This window comes from Haemaphysalis longicornis, unplaced genomic scaffold, assembly GCF_048455015.1.
Source record: "Haemaphysalis longicornis isolate Haplotype H1 unplaced genomic scaffold, Haemaphysalis longicornis Haplotype H1 scaffold_1, whole genome shotgun sequence".
Taxonomy (NCBI): Eukaryota; Metazoa; Arthropoda; class Arachnida; order Ixodida; family Ixodidae; genus Haemaphysalis; species Haemaphysalis longicornis.
In genome coordinates, this window is record NW_027526203.1 from 260,948,420 (window position 1) to 260,967,444 (window position 19,025).

General features: G+C 45.1%; 1 long non-coding RNA gene across 2 annotated transcripts in view; it reads left to right on the forward strand.

The window, feature by feature from the left end:
- LOC144144950 (uncharacterized) overlaps positions 1-19,025 on the forward strand; it is a 73,164-nt gene that overhangs the window by 41,913 nt on the left and 12,226 nt on the right. Inside the window, exon 4 of one of the 2 annotated variants that reach the window (XR_013317384.1) lies at positions 15,388-15,654. This is a non-coding gene — a long non-coding RNA (uncharacterized LOC144144950). The remainder of the gene's footprint in view (positions 1-15,387; positions 15,655-19,025) is intronic. The other variant, XR_013317382.1, reaches the window with a different exon arrangement.

Genomic DNA, 19,025 nt, shown 5'->3' on the forward strand with positions numbered 1-19,025 from the left:
CACTAACACACTAAACAATTTATGGCAAAATTCAATCCTCCCGCTGAACGGTATGTTTTGTGACATCAGAAATGACGTATTGCGGGCAGGTGCCTAAAACAAAAGTTAGTATGCTGTCTGCGTCCGCCGCTATATGCACGACGCCATTTTTGGTAATTCGTTATCGTCCGCCGGTATGGATCGCGCAGCGATAATGCCACAGACTACTGTTACCACTCAGTTTGCTTCTGACGGGACTTGTACCTGTTCTATTTTTATATAGGTTGATAATAATTGTTTTGAGAAACAGTGGGTATAAATGGACAAACAGGGCGACGGGAGTGGCAGTGTCGCCTATGCCGGTTCGCCAGTGTCGTGCAAGACAAGCCCAGTGCACCCGAATTCTGTTACGTGGACTCACCGGATCTTATTCCTATTATACACACTAATGCATAACCCACGGGCTTAAAAGTCATGTCGCACCAATACGAAACGTTTTATAGTTCCAAGAACATGTTCCAAATGGCGTAGTTTCTTTTTTTTTTAAAACTAGATCATTTGTGTACTGAAACAAAAAATAAACAACAAATTGTAGTTTAGTCAGTGTGCAAAAGATGACGCTCGCTGTCTAGCAAGCGAGAGTTTCATTTTTTATTTGTGTACAAAAGTCTCATATTACTAAAACAAGCAAACTAGGAGGCTAGGAACACGTTTATGAAACTACAAGTCAGCGTCGGCAGGCATCACGCCACGGCCGGCCTAGTGCTGCACTAAGTACTTCTTTTGTTTACGTGTACTTTCGTAACTTTCTTTGTTTACCCCACCATTCTTACTGCCATAAAATTAATATGCATTGCATTTAAGCGAAAATAGTTAGTTCTGCAAGCTTGTAAGCCTTTCCTAAGTTGCGTGTGCGTTTGCCGGCCTCAGCCTGTCCTACACCTGCCGATAAGACGTCATAGGCTCTATAGTGCCGGAAATGAGCTAGTGGGTCTCATGGCCATTCTCTTTTTCTTAATTATGTAGGTTATTTGCGTGAAGTTTGCGTTAAAACTGCAGTCAATGTTATTCTTTCGAGGCGATCTTTCGAATGAACGAAACTTGCATGTTGTCTTCATGGCCCCTTTAAGGAATTAGGAGAATGTTTAATCTGTAGAAATTGTCAATAAAGAAGTCAGTGGTAACCAAGAAATATTCCAGCATTTAAGTTCTCACGACCGGGATAGCATCAATGTCCACTGCAAACAAGAGCTACGCCATTACGGTTGAACTTGTGGCAGCCGCGAATGACACATGGCGTTTCCTCTTTCGATATGTACGAGCAAACTGAGGTTTTATAGCTTCACTGAATAGTTTCACTGAAAAGTGTAACGAATGGTCGCATGATTTAAATTACACAATGTAGACACAAAAAAAATTTCGAAGAATTTAACTAAGCGTACGTTTAATGTGGGCAGCGGAAAGCGAAGCGGTCGCCCTGTTAATTAAAGAGTCACGCAGGGATTGCGCTATCCTGTAAAACCCGTGCACTGTAGCATAACGTAATCGCATTTTAACACCTTTTCTTGTTTCCCGTAAGTTTCGGCACCAGGAGCAACATTTTGAGATTTGTCCGTATCAAAGTGACCACTTCGAGCGAACACAAATGACAACCTTTTTGTATCAAGTCAGACGACACGGATGCCACTCAAAACAAGTGGGCACGTCAGAGTACCGGAAACTCGAAAGGAACGCGAAACGTACGTTTTTGAAACACACTCAACTCAGGCTTTTATCAGAAAACACTCCTTTTGCTACCGTGGGGCTAAAAGTGGGGCTATTTCAAAAGTCATTTCTAACAAATTCGTTTCGCATCCCACAACCCTAATAGTATGCGTGCACGCGCGAGCACGCATGCGCACGCGTGAGTTCGCGCGCGTGTGTGTGCGTGCATGCGTGCGTGAATTAATGTCTGTGTGTACATGTGTGTGGTTTACTTGTCGGGCATTCAACAAAAAAAACCTGTCAGTCAAAAAATGATATTAATAAAATTCTATAAGGCCTTCTTATTTTCAGAAAAGACGGCTTGCATTGCCCCTAAAAATATTTTTCCAGCAAGGAATTTCTCCAAACATTGAAACTGACATTAAAGCGTTTTCCGTAAAGGCATGGGGCCTTATAGAACTATTTAAGAAACGGCGCTATATCTTCGTAATTTAATATCAGGTTGCTTATAATTCACCTAAAACATGTTTTCCTGCGTAAGCACTTGTGTAGAGGAGTGAAGCCGACCTAAACGAGCTCAGGGGCTGGAGCTCCATATAAATCAGGGTGTCGAACCGCAACCGGAACCGAACCGAAACCGGAACCGAACCCGAATTTTTGCACGGGACCGGAACCGAAGCGAACCTGCATTATTTTTGCCATTTTCTAACTGAACCCGAACCGGAGCGAATCTAAGGAACCGTTCCGAACCGGTTTCGGGACTTCAAAACTGTAATTTGTAGTTTTTGATCATGGTGCTCTAACTCGCGTCTGAAGATATATGTACCACACCACCAAATATTATGCGTATTTTGTAGTTCCACGACATATCAGGTTCAATTCTTATTATTACCCTGAATTTATTTTGCAGTTGTACGTATATACTATCAGTTTGCATTAGATACTGCCCATCTCCCCCAGTTTTATTTTGCATGTAGAATAGGTTAATTTAACGTATATGCCGAGGCAACATATTATAGCCTATTGTTCGTGGTTCCTATGTACAGCCTCCCAAATTTTTAGTAATATTACGGGAGTGATGACCGATCGGAATCTGATCTCCTTATCATAATGGCCACCTGCGAAATAGGCGAGAGTGAGCGCACGTACAAAAGACCTCTCTTTTGTGGGCATCGTCCGCAACGCTGTTTCCTAGAGAGTGCTATACCCCCTGCCACACTCTCGGCATGACTTTGTTTACACATAACGGCGGTTACCTGAAGCACATGCAAGCCTCCAATGCACGTTCGATTTTTCTTTCGTATTACTTTCAGTGCACGTGCATTAGGAATGTTTACGCTGCTTTGCTACCTTTAGTGGCTGGCGAAACTGACGTGGGGCGAAACGGCCTCCGCACATAAAATAACTGGGGTGTGTTTCTCTAAGGAGTACAGCGTAGTAGACGACGCTCATACAACAGATAATTCTATGTGCGCGTGCGCGTACTCTGGCCTATTTCACCGGTGGACCCTGTGATAAGGCGCTAACATGCCGTTCGATCATCGCTCCCGTGACATTATAAAAATTTTGGGAGGCTGTACATAGTGTTTAATATTGTGTAGAGTCTTCTAGGTGTTTGTAATTTTAATAAACCTGTTCCCCCTTGGGAAGGCCCTCAGGTACATCATCAACAACAAATCCATTTCTTCCACTTATTCTCGTTTGAATAGGCAGTTGTATACAGACAGCAGTGAGACACAAACACTCGCAGTCCTCTACGTCAGCGGGACGTCTTGTACAGTGCCATTGTGTCCCTTGTTTACTTCTCTGAAATACCATGAGAACTGAAAAAAAGGCACTTTGGCGCCTTGTCATCTCCACTTCGGAAGTAGATGCGACAGCAGTTTAATATCATCTTAAATCTGCTCAACCTTGAAATTAAGTGGCGCATGAATTAAAGTCGGTTAAAGCGGATTAGCGGATAGACTGGGTGGATTAGGGAAATAAGTGGGTGAGCTAATGGGAATTAGTGAGATTGGTGTATTCAGTACTTGGGATTAGAGGAATTAGCGGTCCGGTTAAGGTGGATCGCACAGACTTCGATATTTTTGGGTTCTTGGCATTTGAAAATTTCGCGGCGCGACCCGTCTTTCTCAGTCCCGAAATTTCGTTGCGCACAAAATACAACTACCATCTAAATTTTTGCAGCTTTCTGCATCTTTCAACGTTCATGCTCCCGCTTGTCTTCCTGTTCTATGCAGTGAAACTGCTGAGCGTATGTATTCAATAAATATCGACTGGCCTGGTGTTCGCAAACTAATTACTTCTTCTTCTGGCCCCGACTGGATTAATTAAAAATGCTCAAATGTGCAACTGTGCTCGGCCATATTTATGTCCTAAATTTTTGCGCAATCTTTACAGCAAAGTGCCCTTCCTGCTGATTGAATAAAAGGGAACGTGGTTCCGGTTCACAAGTCTGGTGATTCCCATTTTCCTGGCAACTACCCTCCTATATCTTTAACGAGTATTCCCTGTAAAACGTTTGAGCATATTTTGTGTTCCCATCTTATTAGGTACTTAGAGTCTAATTCATTTTTCAGTAATTGCCAACATGGCTTTAGAAAATATCTATCGTGTGAAACGCAGTTACTTTCTTTCAATAACGATCTGTTCATTAATGTAGAATAGGGTTGTGGTACTGACTGTGTTTTCCTCGACTTCGCCAACGCCTTTGACTCTGTCTCGCATGATTACTTATTCTTAAACTCAGCAAGCTAAACATGATGACAATGTACTTTTTTGGACCAAAAGTTTCCTTCCTAAGCGCACGCAATACGTCTTTGCTATTTGTTTTTCATCGGCATCATCTCCTGTCTATTCCGGTGTGCCGCAAGGGTCAGCCCTGGGGCCACTACTCTTTCTCGTTTATGTTAACGACCTTCCTAGCTGCGTCACTCCCTCATCCATTAAACTTTCTGCAGATGATTGTGTTTTATACCACAAAATTAACTGCCCCAATGATTTGCATGAACTCCAGGATGATCTTAACAGAGTTTCTAATTGGTGCAAAAAAATGGCTTATGAAATAAATATCACTAAATGCAAAACAATGCGAATATCTCGGCTGCAGAACAACCCGCATGCGTATCATTTGAATAATATTCCCCTCTATTCCGTTGACTCTTACAGATGTCTCGGGCTTCGTATCACGAAAGATCTAACTTTGAATATACATGTAGAATACATAACTAACAGTGCCAACTACATGGTTGGATATTTGCGCCGGAACTTCTTCGTGCCGTCGGGAGTTAAATTAACACTTTATAAGTCACTCGTTCGCCCAAAATTAGAGTACGCCTGCGCGCTCTGGGACCCCGGAAAAATCACGCTCGCCCAATCCATTGAAGCCATCCAGAATCGTGCGACTCGTTTCATTTTATCGAACTATAGCCGTAATGCAGTGTCACCTCAATTAAATCTGTTCTTGACCTGCCTGACTTGTCGGTACGTGGCAAATATCATCGTCTTTGCCTTTTCCAAAAAATATTTTTCCACATCATTCACCTGACAGAACAGCTGATGCTTCCGCCTACATATATTTCATCCCGCTCGGACCATGTAAACAAAGTTGGTGTTCCTTCTTGTCGGACTAACCTTTATAATGATTCTTTTATTCCAAGAACCAGCGTTGACTGGAACCGCCTTCCCGCCTTCAGTGCTGCCATCTCAGAACATTCCCAATTCAAGACTACCCTACAAAACCTCATTTGTTACAGTGTGTAGTAATACTATGTACTCCCACCCATGTACTACCATTGTTGGTTGTCATACTTCCGCCACCCCCCCTCGTTTCTGTAGGGCCTCTTGGCCATGAAAGTATTGTAAATAAATAAATAAGTAAATAAATAAATAAATAAATAAATAAATAAATAAATGCTATAACATATTTTTCTTTGCGCATATACTACGTTATGTTTCTATCGTAAGATTGGCATGTCGCATTGAAGTTAATATATATTTGCCTGATGCATATTTCATATTCATCCAGGGGATTTCAAAGTAAGTATTCAGTCAACCCCGTTAATTTTGCCCCCGGGTGATTTCAGATAGCAACGAACAAATGGTGCCTGATCGACCTCTAAAATTTTCTTTAAATTTATGTGTATCATTCCCTGATTATTCTAATGCTCAAACATCACCAATATTTTCCCTGGAAAAAAAATTCTCTTACTGTCAAGATTCAAACTCGACAAGGTGGACTTTCATCGCTACCTGCCCGCGCGCCTCGGTCAACTTTAGCGACGTCAATCTACGAAACTATTCGTGAGGGGCAATGCGTATATTTATAACGCATTTAAGCCGGGTATAAACTTCTCCATAAAAGTTTTGTCGCTGACAAGAACATACATTTTTCGCAATGAAATGTCAAATTCGGCTCAGGGACCAATTTTAAAGCTTTAGTATCTCTCCGCTGATGACGTTGCACGCCAATACGCCGTGCGGGAAAGCCGACTTTCTCTGACGATGGGGATCAGTGATCGTGGGTGTAGTGGCCGGAATCGAACGTGGGTCCCTCGCGTTATGAAGCCGGCGTCTATCCGATTGCTCCATTGGGACACTTCTTTTTTTTCTTTTTTTTTTGACACGGTCGAAGCGAACGCCAAGCAGCAAGTACCGATTCGCGCCGTACACCCCAAACCCAAACGTTAGTCCCACGGAGTGCACACCCGAAAGTTGCTGTTGGTATTCTGGAAAAGTTCTGCGTACCTCCACAGCAGCACATACTCGCCGAGTGGGATTAGCCTACCAAAGAGTCCACCACGAGAAAGTTTCGTGTTCAACCATCATGGTCGTTAGACTGAGGGGTGCAAGATTTTTTTTTTTTGAACTCTGAGCCTATATTACAAAAAGTGCTTAAGTTACAACTTTCAAATTTTACTCACGTGCACTCCTTCCATTTGTAAACAAACACACGGAATATTATATTGGTATACTGCAATGTTAAGACGTAACTGGTGCGCTAGTTTGAAGAAAAAACTGAGAAGCACAAAGTTCAGATGATAATATGAAAAAAAAATCATCGATTTTTTTTAATTCTCCCCAGATTTAGGCCCTTACATGTTCTTTTGTCATCAGAAAAACATGTTGCATTATTTTGTCGCTGGAACACATACAGCGCCAGAGAAGAGCTTTATCCGCCTGGCTCTCGACGACGAACTGCAGTGATACCGACTCCCCTCAGATTTGTAATAATTATATGTGTTTTGTATAAAAGGCAAATGATCCCTCCACGAATAGAACTTAAAATGGAATAGAGGAAGGCCCTCTTTAATGTCCACGTTGGAATCATAAAAAACAATCTCCGCCGAATTTAAAGTGTACAGATTGTGTAAAATGTGACAAAACTCAGGTTCCGCCACAGATTTTAAAAAGCACTCTCACTTTTTTTGTGAAACTTTCTCAATTTGTTCACCGTACTTTCATTAGATATATGGTACTTGGCTATCGCGGCCCGCGAGCCGATATGAAGCCCCACTGTCACCCCCTCTCCCTTCGCTGGCTGCGCATGCGGCTATATAAGCAAGCCCAATAAAGCTGCGCGCGTCTGCTTTGGCTCAGCCACTTCATGTGCCGTCGTACTGCCACCCACACATGACACAGATACTAAGGTGTCTACAGCGCGAGCATGGATCCCTGGCAGCCATGCTCCTCGAGGGGTGCTCAGACAGGAAACACTGACATCTGCGTGCTTAGGACTTGGATATATTCTATATAAACCTAGCATTCAGGATAGGGGAGTGCACGGATCCAGTGTGTCTGCAACATGAACAGCTCTGAAAGGCTAAATAGCATATCAAAAGGAAGAATGTCAGTGCTTTAAGAACTCCAGAGGAAGCTCTGAGAGCTAAACCCGATGAACATCGTTCCTTCGCTGAGCGGATTTTCAGGGTATACGTTCCAGCGGTGCCGCCTTTGTAGTAAAGGGGCGCTATATTCTTGCTATTTCTAATATGATGCAAGGTGTTTTTGCTTCTAACCAAAGTAAGTTTAACGGTAGACATCTTGGGAAAGTTTCACAAAAATTGAAAGGTGTTTTTTTTTTTAAATATGGCCCTGAACGTAAAAGTTTTGTCGTCTTTTACCCAGTCTGTACACTTTAAATTGGGCGCAGATTGGTTGATAAATTGCTAAAGCGAACATTAAAAGTTCAATTTTTTATGTTTCATTCTCAGATATTGCATCGTGGAGGGATCATTTGCATTTTATACAAAACATATATGATTTATACAAATCATAGGGGAGTCGACACACACACACACACACACACACACACACACACACACACACACACACACACACACACACACACACACACACACACACACACACACACACACACACACACACACACACACACACACACACACACACACGCACACGCACACGCACACGCACACACACACACACACACACACACACACACACACACACACACACACACACACAAAGCATATGGCACTGGTTCACAAACTAAGTCAAAGGCAGAGTGCTCATCGCTGTGGAGATCATCTGGCCGCCAAAGGCAGGCGACCATAAAATCGTCTTTTTTTCTGTGTTTTGGGTCGAACAATTTTGTGTTGTCAGCAAACGACAGTGACTAACGTAAAAAAATCAAGGTTTGGTGATACTGAAAGCATTATTTAGGTGTTACGACCGTACTCGCAGTAATTGGGGCGCTCGGTTAATTCGGACAATTTCTTCGGTCCCGTGAAATCCCAATTAATTAACGGGGTTTCGCTGTATATATGAGAGAGACAGAGAGAGAGAGAGAGAGAGAGAGAGAGAGAGAGAGAGAGAGAGAGAGAGAGAGAATAAACATCTTTAATTTCGAGCTTAATGGTGTAGGATGGTGAGAGCACCGGGGGGCGTCCGCTTGCCCGGGATGCCCTGGTCCTTGCTGGCTGCTCGTGCCCTCTCTATAAGCAAGCGCTGGGTCGAGAGGTCCGAGCTGGACAGCCGGTCTACCCACTGCTCGTACGTGGGACGGGGATTGGGTGTGAGGGACGGGGATTGTTGGTACTCCCAGACCAGGTTGTACAGTGTGCCTGGCTGGGGGCAAAAGTGGCAGGTACTATAATATTGGGTGGGGTAGATATGGTGGAGGAGGGTACAGTGCGCGGGTAAGAGGAGTTGGTCTGTAGCCGGCGGAGTGTGAGAGTTGGGGGGAGGGAAACGTTGACGCTCGTGTCTGAAGTGAGAGTGACTGTCCGCGTATCCATTCAGTGTGTGGGGGGTCTTCTCCGTGTGTTGTCTCTCTTCGGAAATGGCCCGGAGGGTGTGTACTCGATCAGCGGCGTGTGCCGCATCATTTCCGTCGAGAGACTGGTGTCCAGGGGCCCAAACGATATGGATGTCGGGTAGCTGCGAGATGGTATTAAGGATCTTGAGGGCGAAGGGAGATATGCCGCCGAGCTGATAGTTGCCGGCATGCTACTTGCGAGTCCGTTATGACTGTAATGTATTCGCTGTTTGTTGTAGCTGCTGAGGCGATGGCGATTTCCTCAGCGGTGTTGGTAGAGGTGGTGCATATTGTGGTGGCTGTGACTTCGGTTCCCTGGTGGTCCATAACCGTGACTGCGTGAGAAGGTTTGCGGGTATAGCGGGCGGCGTCTGTGTAGCGTCTCGTAAGGTTCCCTGTGTGCTTCTTCGTAACCGCATCGACTCGTGCTTTCTGGCGTGCGTTTCCGTGAAGGGGTTGCATATTCCGCGGCACGGGAGCTACACGAATGTGTTGGCGGATTTGGAGGTGGACACGTTGGGGTGGTCTTTTTTGGGCGGTACTGGGTATCCGAGGCGTGTAAGGGTGTCTCGTCCGGTAGGTGTGAGCTTGAAACGGGTGATTTGGGAGCAACGATGAGCTTTGTGCTATTCTTCCAAAGTGTTGTGTACCCCTAGTTGAGTTTTTCTTTTTCGACCGATTTGAGAGCCAGGTATGGTGTGCCGTAATTTAGACGATTGAACACTGTTGCTTGCCTTATTCTGAGAGTGCCCTTCTACTGAAAACCGTAGCGGCGGTGGGCGATGCCTCGCACGAGGCACGTGAATTGTGTGAGGGTGCGTTTTAATGCAGGTAAGGTTTGAGAGCGGCTTCCATTTTTGGGTATGCTGAGACCGAGTATGCGGAGTTGGAGGACTGTGGGTACTGCTAGGTTGTTGATCGCTAACTCCGGAACGGGGATTGGGTCTGTTCGTTTTTTGTACGTGCGGGAACAGAGCTTGAGGAGGGCGGATTTTTCTGGGGTGCATTCTAGTCCACCAGCTCGGAGGTAAGACCGAAGGAAGCAACAAAACTGAAAGAAAAAAGATCTGCAGAAATTCAGAGAATTGGCTACTAATGCGTAGCATCGTATGCCGCTTGTGTAGACTGAGTTCTTTGCATCAAAATATGGCTCTGAATAGCGAAATACTTTGAAATATTGTATTATTTTGAAGTTTCCGTTTGTTTCTTTTCACCAATGATGTAAACATATATACTTGCATAGCGGTGAAGTTCGTTTACGTCGCTAATAAGGTTTTTTTCGACGATGGAAGGCGTACTTCAGAGTAGTTCCGTTTACGATATTTTTATAGGCATTTCCACGTTCTTTCGCGGAAGGTTTTCGTTTATTCTTCTGTCTTGGGGGAACTGTACAAACCCATATTTTCGATTTTGTGAAACCATTTTTGGGAAATTTTCATTTTTCTATTTTTTATTTTTGTTTCTTCAAAATTCTGTCCTGCCAATTATCTCCGTTTACGCTATTATAACGATTACAGGTGTTACTATCTCCACATCTGCATTTTTGTGAAAATGCAGGGCGTTACACCACTGCTTGTGAATACACTGAGCTACTTCCTTTACTTCAACCCACTCGCTGCCACCTGTCCCTGAGGTGTCATTAGCAAGTTACAATCGTCGGTGTTTTCCTATGTTCAGTGAGTCATTATAGCAATTCCTTCCTTCTAGGAGATCTGTTAGCCCGTGAAAGGTGGGGAGAATGAAATTGCTCGATACGCCACCTGCCACGCTTTGCAGGTGGAGGCTGACGCCAACGCCGGACAGTTTTCGACTTCTAGCACTGCTAATGATTTCGTGTTAAAGCTAAATCGCCGTTGGAACTATAGGTACATGAAAAGCGTAGCAAACGAAGAACTTCTCGTAACATACGATTTTTTGCGTAACATTCCTGAAATACGTATGCGTGCCCGCATACATGTGTAGTCATTGGGTGTTACCAAAAGTGATAGGGTGGCTGGACAGGCTGTTTGCTCCCCACAGGGGTTACCTGCCCTCCAAAGAGGCTGCCCACATGCCAGCAGAAGATTCCGGTGGGGAAGCGTGATTTGGAGACGAGTGGAAACCCGTCACGAGCCGGGAGGTTCCCGTTTGAACCCATTCCCATTTCACCCTTCCCGCTTGTTCCCTCCCGTTTCAACCCGGCGCAAAACGACCTTCCCGTTGCGCCCTTTCCCACTTGGCCCGTTCCCGTTTGAACCCGTTCCCATTTCAACCTTCCCGTTTGTTCCTTCCCATTTCAACCCGGGGCGAAAGAACCTTGCCGTTTCGTATTTTCCTATTTATTTAGCCCGTTCCCGGAATAACATACCCAGTTTATGAAATGTTATAAAAAGCATTCTCATATTATTTTTCATTTATTTCCGTTTGTCGCTGCGATAGAATGCTCAGTACATCCAGAGTCCTTGACTGCTTTTCAAACCTGGGCTTCACTTTTTGAATCTACAGACGACGAAATTTGGTTACAATTCAAGTCATACCAATTAACAATTTTTTTAAATTAACAAAGCCTAACAAAGAAATTAACAATTAACAAATTAATAAACAAATCTTTTAAATTAACAAACAAGTCTTTTACATTAACAAACCAAAAGATGATAAAACCAACAAGCCCAGAAAAGCGCCGCGGAAGCACAAATAAAAAATCGCAAAAACACCCTCACTTTGAAAGAAATCGTATTTGGCGGACTAACACATTTAATCGTTATATTAGCGCAGGTGTAGATCAATGTCGAAAAGAAACAGATGAAAACTATAACAGATAAAAAGATGTATAAAAATAAAGTAACCCTATGTATCTGGATACATATGCCACATCTGGCTATAAAAAAATCACACTCATGAGAAGCGGCGAAAATTACGAACTTAGCTTTGCGTTTTATTGATTCTGTTTATTGCCGTCACTCTAGCGTACTCAATTGGCATAATAGGACAAACCTTCAAAAACCTAAGCAGTGCAGGGTCGTCTCTAGCCTAAATTTTCTTTACTACAGAAACTTAAAATTGTCGCGGGAATACTACCTCCAAGGGCCTTTCAGACGTTAAGCCAGAAGACATCATAGTAAGACTGTTAGGCAGCCAATCAGCTGAATTACTATTCGAAAGTTCTCTTCGTTTCCTCGTGCAATTTCTTACTGGAATACGTTAACTGAACGAACAGTGAACTCGGTATCGTTAGAAGAATTTTCCCCACGTATTGTAAATATGTGTTCTGGTTGAATCGTCGTATTTTAAAATTGGAATACATTACGAATGCATATCCTTGTTCGGACCCCTTTGCGTCTTTTACATAATTATGTCTTTTACTTATTTGTGCAGGGCATTTTTAAACTACGCCAACCAATACTGACGTGCTTTTATGTTCACTCCTGCATGAGCCCGACCAGGCCGTGAAGTATCAGTAAATAAATAAAAATATCTGCCCATTACTCACGTAGGAAAGTCATTTGTAGCCAATTATCAGATTTCTGCACATCTTTTTGCCTTTTTTTAAAGTCTCTCCTACGGACATCTTTGATCTATAGATCTCTCGAACCCGAAGACAAAGCTACGCTCCAAACAATGAGCATAAGAGCGGCTGATAAATAAATTTCAGCCGCATGCACGTACGAACACCAACTGCAGAAAAATCCAATGCGTGCATTCCTCAAGATATTGGGTATCTTATAGTACACTGTCGCCGCTACAAATTTTGTGTCAAGAGGGCTGTATCGACCTAAGGCATTCGGAAACTTTTATCGGCCGGAAATACCGGTCGATTCCGGAAAATTTGGTGCATACAAGTTTTTAGTGCATGACCCGTTGCTTGTAAGCACATTTTGGGGAACAGTTTCGAAGACGGTAACGCATATTTTCAGAAATTCAAATGGTTTGCAACAATGCGGGTTCAAATGAGAAGGGCGCTTTGGGAGCGGGTTGTAACGGGAAGGGGTTTTGGGAACGGGCTGAAACAGGAAGCGCCCAAACGGGAAAGTCGTTTCGGAAACGAGCGCACACGGGACGGGTCAAGCGGGAAGGGCGTTTCGGGAATGGGTTCAAACGGGAAGGGGTTAAACGGGAATGGGTTATTTCGGGTTACACCCCACGAGCCACCCAGTGTGTGTGTGTGGGGTAAGGTGGGGGGGGGGGGAGGAAAGGGGGGCGGCGGGGTGACACTCGATGCTACCAAAAAAAAAGGGCCCATCTCCCCGCGAGAGGGACTCGAGTAAATGCGTCGCATAGGGGGTGGGTGTATTGCGTTAACATTTAGTGTTTGGGGAGTTGGTGGTAGTGAATGCGTTGTATCAGCAGCTTCTTGACGTAGTTTGAATGAGTCAAGGATATAAGGCGCGTTCGTAGCCTTTCATTCTGTGTCGGTTTTGTGGCGCAGTGGGAAGAGCACCATGTACCTCGCGTTCCGCCCACAGGTAGTGAATGCGTTGTATCAGCAGCTTCTTGACGTAGTTTGAATGAGTCAAGGATATAAGGCGCGTTCGTAGCCTTCCATTCTGTGTCGGCTTTGTGGTGCAGTGGGTAGAGCACCATGTACCTTGCGTTCCGCCTGCAGGGTCGTGGTATCGAAACCAGGCGCCGGTAAGTATTATTTTTTTATATAGTGTAGGGGGAGGGGTGCGGACCTGTTGTTGAGAGCGAGGAGGGTAGCGTGATGCGGGAGAGGAGGAGTGGGGGAGAGGGCGCACCTGGAACGGTTGTTGCGGACGCCGAGGCACGCCAACGCCGGGTGACATCGTGAATTAAAGAAATGCTCTGCATTTAAAACAATCGCGGACAAAAGCATCGTCTGCTTAGTGGACTGACCGGGCAAGGGGCAACCTGCAGGGAGGCTGTCCATTACCAGAAGATTCTGGAGAGAACGCGACAATAAGGAGGCGGAAGGGCCGGATGTCGGCGGCACCGGGGCGCTGCCCCCTGGCCAGAAGGCAACGTGCCTGCCTGCCAGAAGACTGCGGCGAGGGTACATAATTTGGACAAGATGTGCGGCCCGTCACTGGTTGGCGAAGAGAGTTCATTACAAGGCGGCACCGCGGCGACTACGTAGAGTCATGATTTAGAGCGCAGCTCTTAAGCGCCCGCTCCTGTGGTTTCGCGTGGCCCCTCAGCGTCGGTCTTGTTGCAACCGACAGAAAGCATAGGCCATCGAAGATATTGCGAGCAGGAAAGCGAAGGATAAAAGTATTGGAAATGTGTGAGGAAGAGGGCGCTATGCCGAGGCCACGCGAGAAATGCTCTCCGGTGGAAACGCTGTACGATATAATGCCATAGAATGCGCGCACCACCGCTCGTTCGCTGATGACGAGATCACTTCCTGAGGCACAGCAGCTATGCACCGTCGCCGAGAAGTCTGCAGTTCACACTGCGCTCAAATTTCGCACTAGGGAGTGTTCCAATCGTCAGCCATTTTTTTTGTTCCTTCAACGAAACAACTGCGGGGTATAAAACTGCGGCTTTATGAGCCAGAACGAAATTAAAATCAATTGTGTAAATGAACTAAGCCAAATTATTAGGAAATATTCTGGCGGAAACAAAGAGTAATGCTTAGCACACATGGTAAAGAGTGACAGACAAAAGCAGCCTTAAGTGTCCCGGCGAACCTTTTATTTCGGTTCAGTTAGTGTTGTGATCGCTGACCACACATGAGAAACCTTCAAGTTTGCCAGGTCAAAATATTTGCGCAAAGAAACCTCACATTACGAACTTCTTTTTGTAGCGGCTTGACAGAGGAACGTAAACGCAACACTAGAAAAAAGTTAACAGCAAAGCAAAAAAAATACTCCCGTTTTTTTCTCTCCGAACTCGTTTGAGCCAGTTCGAACCTGTTTAAACCGGAACGTAATGGGGCTCCGGAACCGAAGCGGGAACTGAAACCGAAAAACTAAACCCCGAACACGAACCGAACACGAGCAAATTCCGGTTCGACACCGTGATATAAATAATGGGGTCTTATACAGGTATTTAATCAAAAACACTTGGGCCATCATACCTTGACATCCCATTGTATATATATCCTTGAAAACTTTTTTTAGCGACGCATTTGTGGAATATAGCAACGCTGTCTACAGCTCCATAGGAATCGATAGGGTCTTATAGGGAGGTATTTATTGAAAGACCCTAGGCGCCTTACTCATATCCTCCTGAAAAAAAAAAAAAAACGTCTATGCAGCTATGCATTTGTGTATAGCAGTCATATCACTGCGCTGGGTTACGCATTTACCCGGCAGTTTGCACCTAAGAGTTTTTACCGTTTTTTTCATGGGAGAGGGAGGCAATCAATCAAGAAACACTGCATTCACTTATTTCTTCAGTCTGTCCTCACGCAGTGATGAAACAATGTGTGTGTTCTAATCTACTAATTCCTCGTATAATTTTTCTTCCTGCGTTTTCTTCTCAAGCAGACAAGCACAACTGCCCACTGCCTCCACCCGGAAATGGTCTTATCATTAAAACCACAACAAAAGGAAACTTTGAATTCAGTTGTGAAGCCCAATACAAACTGCAGGGGAGAAAACGTGTGTACTGTCTGCCTCACGGCGAGTGGCAACACCCATTGCCGAGCTGTGACCCTGCTCCAGCCAGACCTAGCAACTGCTCTATGTCACATGTCCATCGGTTGCAACGCAGAACGACCACAGATCGTTCCACTGCGTCAACGCTGCCCGGTGAGCTACAAGTTCAATTTTAAGCAAATGTTAAGCAGCGTGTTTGGAGGAAATACGTTTGGTGCAAACTTCTGCAGCATATCCTTAATGTGCCCAGCAGCATGCACTGCGGTTTCGTTGTGTTTGATTCTTGTTGTTGGAGCTCTTCGAAGTAACTCTTCCGTTGCAATGTGTCCACGCGCTGCTGTAAGACGGCACAAGAGGCCTAAACCAATTCACGGCTTTTATAAAAATTACGAGTCAATATATATAAATAATATAGAGCTGCAAGCGACTCAAACCAACCGAAACTGACATATAGGACACTAGCCTCGGGGTATACGATGGGAATTGATTCGAACCATCTGAACGCCCTCCCATGTGCTCACGTCACCCCCAATCGTAATAAAGTCCTTAAAATTGACTCTTGGTTTAACGTTTACAACTCCGCCTTACAATTGGCGTTTTAAGGGCTCTCGGAGAATTCAATTCCATCGGGGGTACCGTCCCCGGGCATGCTCATCTTGTTAGCGTTCAGGCGATTTCCGTTGTCCGCATGAAATGTGTGCATGGTTGGCGCCGTTTCTAAAGTTGCGTTTATAGTCCCATGAGGGCGGCTCTCAGGTAACGTTGATAGCAGCCCGTCACGTTACACTGGTTTCGGTGCGTTCAAAGCCGCACACATTCAGCGATTTTCTTTAGGGCAAGCAATATTCTTGTTCACCAGGCGCAAGAAGACACAGACGAAAAAATGGAGGTAAACGCAAACAGGGTGCCCTGTTTGTGTTCGTCTTTTCGTTGAGACGAAAAGACGAACAGGCGGAGGTCAGACGAAAAGTCCCCTGTGCCTTTTTGCGCCTAACGAACATAAATTTAAACCAACTCTCCCAGTTTTCTGTGTTGATGCCCGGGATATTCGCTGCTCCGAATTTGGTGTGGTCTCCAAAACGAAACGCTTCAGAACAGTGCATTTTTCGGCTTTTCGAAGCGCGTTGTTTCAAGCCTTTAAGTCTCCGCCCCGGGCACAGAAATCGTAAGAAAATTTTCCCATGCCACACAGTTGCAAGTTCGCAGAAATAGCGGGAAGAGGCGGCCGCCGCTGGCGCGGCGTCAAATTAATGACTTGGCTTTTTCCGGGCAAAGAAAAGCGTCAGTACCGGCGATTACGAGACGCCCAATTGTGTTCTTCCACCACCGTTTCTTTTAGTACCATAGAGTTTCTTACAGTATACTTACTAATAAACTCTATGTTTAGTACCATCGTACTACACTGCTAACCGCGGAGCGAGACCATGGTGATAGCCTACCAGGTTAGGTTGGCATGCAGATCGCGCTTCACTAGACTAACTTCATGTGTGAAGCTCGCTATTTGCGTGTGCTTGTTACACATTTTAATAGTTTCATTTCCAAACGCCGGTGACAGGCCCTCCGATGACTTCGAAATTTAGCACTGGCCACCGAATCCCAGATCCAGCCTGTCTGAAGTTGGGCCCAGTGTCCCCAGCGCATTCGTTATCAGAGGCGACTCAGATAAGAGCGAGCCCCGAAGCGTATACTAGCGCTGAATCGGGGCCGTGCTATTCGCGGGCGAAGTCTACCCAGCAGCACTAGCCGCCTGGATGTCCCATGAACCCTTCAGCCACTTAGACCCCACATAATCTAGTGCCCTCTACCACAGTGAAAATGACGCTTTTCTCTACTTCAACTTTGCTCCAACTGGACCACACTTTAAACTTTATAATGCATGGCGGACGCGGCGCACGTAAGCGTGAACCATAGAGAAAAAAATACTTGCGTAAATGTAAAGAAATACTGACAAGGGAAGACACTCCCATAAAACCCCTGCTGCGGAATTCACTGTAGCACACTGAGCGGCTAGACAAGGAACTGCCAACTTTCGGTTTGGGTTTCGCGGACGCCGATTTTAGCGGGTAGTTTGAATGGCTGGAAAGCACTGCTCACGGTGACGGGATAATGAGCGGTATTCCGATGCTTTGATGCCTTGGCTAGAGCGTTTATTTGAATATATCATTCCTAAATTGACGACTGCACGCTTTTCAAAGAAAAACCTTTGAACTGCGAAATTGCAATTTAGAAATACCGTTTACGGACGGTTTTGACTTGCAGTTAGTTCTGTTGTGTGTTCAACATCTTGCACGCCACATAAAAGAGACATCTCATACATGAGGAAACATTTATTGCGCGGTACTAAATGTAACAACAAATTTAAAGTGCCGCCATTCTCTGCAATGCACGCGTAATAATAAGCAGTGAGTAATATAACACACTCAGTAAACAGTCCCAAGTAGTGAGAGGAAAAACAGGTTAGCAGAAATAAAAAGTCGTGCAAAAAGTTAAGGCGCCACAACCACACAAAGGATTTATCCTCCATGTTAATCGAAAACGCAGAGAATCCAACATAATCAGCCATCTGTAGTTTTATTTGTGCCTATGGCCTCCTAAGTCTGTCTTTAAGGCGGCAGTCACACAAAAAGTGTCAGCCATAACAAAATATAGACACAGGGATACTAGCGAGTGTTTACGACCATACTTTTGCAATTTGCAAAAAAAAAAAAAAATTACTGTGGCAATTTCTTCAGGTAGGATGAGAAAGAAAGGAAACACTTGCGCCCTGTTCACCAAAAAGGCTTTGATGAACTCGCTTATGTAACTATTAACGCCAATGAGGTCTATTGCCTTTCGGCAACTACTAAGAAGTAGTGGTGTGTGGACACAGACACGGAACACGGATACGGAACATTTGTGTGGACACGGAAATGCAAAACCCTTAATACAAATAAAAATGACTTTTGTTTACCCCTGGCAGTCGTGCAATTTTGCCGGGTTAGCTTCCCAAAACGTTGCCTTCCCAGTAAAGGTAAAGGTCTTTGGCGTCGGGGAGTGCGTTCGCCGGGTACGCAGACAGCGCGCGATTAATGACGCGCGTGTACGGATTCGCTTTGTGCTCAGATCAGACAAATAATGCAGATACGGTTACTTCGTCGCGTACGTTAGCACGGACGGCACTGCAGTGCATCACGCCATAATAGATGATAGCAGTAACAGCTAGTTTAGCTAGCCACAGCTAGCTAGTAAATAATCCAATGCAGCATGCGGCTCATGCAACTTAGAGTGCCATGCAGACAAAACACAAGTTTGCTTCATTCGACAACTACTCGACCAGCTGGAACTTGAGGCAGCAACGGCGGCCGCAGCGGCTTTCCGTTGTTTTCGCGCTCATTCACGCTTCTCTTCGGGATGACGCATCTTCGGTTTCCGCTGTTGTCCCTGCAAGCGAACGACATGCGTCCGTCCAGTAGTGAGTTAACACGTTAAAGAAGACCTCGACCTTTATTCTAGCGGACACACACACATGGGTGTCTCTTTCGATG